General features: G+C 43.4%; 1 non-coding gene across 1 annotated transcript; it reads left to right on the top strand.

Annotated features, from left to right (window-relative positions):
• Positions 1–3,357: 3,357 nt before the first annotated feature.
• LOC116157003 (U6 spliceosomal RNA) lies at positions 3,358–3,461 on the top strand. Its single transcript, XR_004140968.2, has one exon. It is a non-coding gene; the product is annotated as a U6 spliceosomal RNA (small nuclear RNA).
• Positions 3,462–3,728: the final 267 nt, after the last annotated feature.

Here is a 3,728-nt window from a genome sequence, read left to right as displayed (position 1 = left end):
ATAATTGGTTCATTCTAATGTGTTTCTCTTGGTTGATGAAGCCACGTCATATGTGATAGATTTAAGCACAGAGTTCTCTTTGAGCAGTCAGCAGGTTATTATACACTACTTGATTTCTTACTGTTCTTCCTAAGGAAGGATGCTTGGTCCCCTCCCTTCCTCTCTTTTTCGTTTTTTCTATTAAGGGATAAGCATACATATTACAACATCCAGACCCATGACAATCTTAAATGCTTGATGGATTTTCACACATGTACACATCCATGTGACCATCACTCAGCTCAAGACAGAGAATGTTTTCAGCAACCCAGCCAGCTTCCTCGTGCCCTTCCCAGTCTGTACCAGCCCCTGCTGGAGGAGGTAACCACAGTTCTGACTTCTGTGATCATCAGTTTTGCCTGCTCTTGCATGCATGGTGTGTACTCTTGCGTGGGGCTCCTTTTGCTCAACATTTCTTTTTCTGAGATTCAGTGAAGCTGTCGAGTGTGTTACTGAACCAAACTTGAGTCTGCTTGCTTGTGTACAGTAAAGCCAGTCTACTGACACCGCGTTGTAACGAAGTAAAGTGCGGCGTTTACTGCAGGTGCCAAGCACTAGTCCAGGTAGCTAGTGCTCAAAAAGCCTAAACTCCCCAATGGCTTTCAGGGAAAGGTTTTTAAAGACAGGGTGATGGGTGTGTGATCAGCTCGTGGACATTCTTCTGATTGGCTGGGGGTGAGGTAATTGAGGGTCAACATCATCAACCTTCTGGTTCCAACCAGTCTAGGGTCTATGTGCTTGTGGGCAGCATACAATTAAGTTCTTCCACCTGCTGGGGATTTCAGTATCTGCAAAACAGCTCAAAAGATATGGCTCAGAATATTATCTATACCCCTGAGGAGGAACTAAAGTTCCTGGACTTTGTTTAATGGCTAAACTATTATTATTTTGTCTAGCTTGATTGTGCTCCTTTGCTTCTGCATTTTCTCACTTCTCTGATTGGGTTTATTCTTTGGAACTCGGGGAAGGCCTAGGAGGCTAAAGTTTTTCTACAAACAAGAGGCAGGTGGAGGGCATGGGGTGGTCTGTTCAGAAAGGCCCCCTAGGGTCCTGCTGGGTTCCAAGTGTGCAGACAGCTGCTTTGTTGTTGGTGGTGTTGAGTAGCAGCCCATTGCAGGCCTCTGCTGCAATTTACTTATCTGCTTATCATTCGATAAATTTGAATTGTTCCCAGTCATTGGCTATTACAAATCAAGCTACTAGGAACATTTCTGTGCATGTCTTTTTGTCCAGACTTTCCCTTGGGTATATACTTAGGATTGGATTGCTGAATGAGAAGGTAGCCATATATTTAACTTTAGAAAAATCTGTTCAACGGGTTTCCAAAGAGGTTGCACCACTTTATATTCCCACCAGCAAGATACGAGCATTCCAGTTGCTCCGGATCCTTGTGAACACTTGTTGACAGTCTTTCAATTCAGCTGTTCTGATGGGAGTGTTGTGGTGTCTCCTCGTGGTTCTGATTTGTATTTTAAAGCTATTTGACTCTGTGGGTCATTCCACTCAGGCTTTTACTTTTTATCAGAAAAGACCTTATATTTCATGTAGTGGAATATGCCTATGTTTAAAATGGTTTCTGATGTAACTGGACAGATTTTACCAATTTGTTTATACCCAGCCTTGGCATCTGTATTCTTATAGATTTAAGAATATCTTTGTGCGTGTGTATGTGTTTGTACCTAGTAAGTCTCTGTTTCAGAGAAGAAGCTATCTCTAGGACGTTCTTGGAATATGGAGTCATGCCAGGTGACTCTACCTGTGTTAAGTCCCTCAGATCAGGTATCTTTTCAGTATTAGGAGAGGACTTTGTAAGCCCATGTCCCTGAGAGTCAGTTTAAAGCACCTGTTTACATAGGATTAGTAAGGGAAATGTGAGAAACTGGAGCAGTTCTGTCTCTTAAATATAAATCTGGGTAAGAAAAACCTGAAGGAGTGAATTTTGCTGGTCCTGGACAGTGGCTACCTTGAGGGCACCTTGGAGAGGATCCTTGTTAGATCAGTGGCAAATCTCATCCCTCTAAGTTATAGCTCAAATATCACCTTCTCAATGAGGCCCACCCTGATCACCCTATTAAAATGTGACACCCACCCCAGCTCCTGATTCTCTTTACTTTGTTCTTTTCTTCCCCTCGTAGCCCTTATCATCTTCTAACCTAAATTATCTGTTTATTATTGTGCCAGTTACAAGCTATTTTGGCTCCAACTTACCTTCCTATATTCTTTGTGATGCTGGGGCTGGGATTCTGCAAATGATATTTCTGCTTTTCCAGCTGGTCCCTGTTAAACTCTGCATAGACAATGCCTGAAGGAGGTTGCAGGGATGGAGGGATGTTGCAGGGATGGAGGAGGGAGGTTGCAGTGATGGAGGGGGGAAATTTCAGGGATGGAGGAGGGAGAGGGGACTTGCTCCTCCCGGTTTCCCGTGAGCACCTCTCCAGCTACAGATCTTCACCCCAGCAGTGGCAGTTCCTTTCTGTAGCAGCAACCGAATCCACTCTGCAGTATTTTTAATACTTGCAGAAGCAGCTTCAGCGCACCCTCATCAGAGATACCGGCACCAGCCAAGCAGCACCCACCTCCTGTTCCCCTCCCCTCCCCCATCTCCACTACTATGGTGGCTTCATAAGGGCAGGGATTTTGTCTGCTTTGATCATGGAGCTGTTCCAAGCAATTAGTATAGTGCCTGGGGACTTTGTAAATGTTGGGTAATATTTGTGGGCTGAATGAATGGGTGGGGGCATGGGTGGATGATTGTAGGTTTATGAATTTATTTGAATTACTTATTTGACTGAGTTTTCTATTTAGGTTTTTGTTAGTTCTGAGCCAAGCTTAACTGTGAAATGATGTTTAGTGTATTACAATATTAAAATAAATTAGAATGTCATATTCTTTTTTGAGATAGAGACAGTCACCAGAACTTGGGTGTTTTGACTTAAGGTTCATCCCGTGACGTTTTGGGGACAGCCCTGGATTGGGAGATAGAAAAGCAGGGTAAAGCTACTAATGACAGTGACAGCAGAACATTACTCTAGTCAGTGGTCAGCTCAGGAAATCAATGTATTTAACAAAACAGGCTTTGGGACAAGCTCACTCTGGACCAACGAATAACCTTGCACGCTGTTTTAGAAACTAGTATTTTACAGTCAGGGCAAGATCACTGGTAGAAGCGTCTGCGTTGTGGAGATAAGACTAGGGAACAATCTCTCTAGCAAGAAGCAACAAGAGCATGTGCGGTCATAGTGACAACTAGTCCAAACAGAATTAATGTGGTGGTTTTTCCATTTGATCAGAGAACAAGTGAGGATTGGGATCCAAATATGTCTTGGAGTACACATACTGCTAAAATTGGATCCATACAGAGAGGATTAGCATGACCCCTGCACAAGGATGAGATGAAAATTCGTGGATTGTTCCATATTTTTGAGCTCCCTCACCCTCTCCAAGGACACAGCAGAAGACAGCCCTCTAGGAACCAGGAAGTGGGTTCTCACCAGACACCTCGTCTGCAGGCATCTTGATCTTGGATTTCACAGCCACCAGATCTGTGGGAAATGGAAGTTTGTTGTTTAAGCCCAGAACAAAACAAAGCAAACCAAAAGACACCTGCAAAGGTATCCTGGAGACAACAGTGACTCAGAAAGTCAATGTTCATTAAAATCACTTTTTATAAAACCTAAGTTTTTAGTTTA

Source organism: Camelus dromedarius, chromosome 14 (genome assembly GCF_036321535.1).
Source record: "Camelus dromedarius isolate mCamDro1 chromosome 14, mCamDro1.pat, whole genome shotgun sequence".
NCBI classification, from domain to species: Eukaryota; Metazoa; Chordata; class Mammalia; order Artiodactyla; family Camelidae; genus Camelus; species Camelus dromedarius.
Note: the sequence above shows the minus strand (reverse complement) of the source record. Positions and strands in the feature narration are given on the sequence as shown.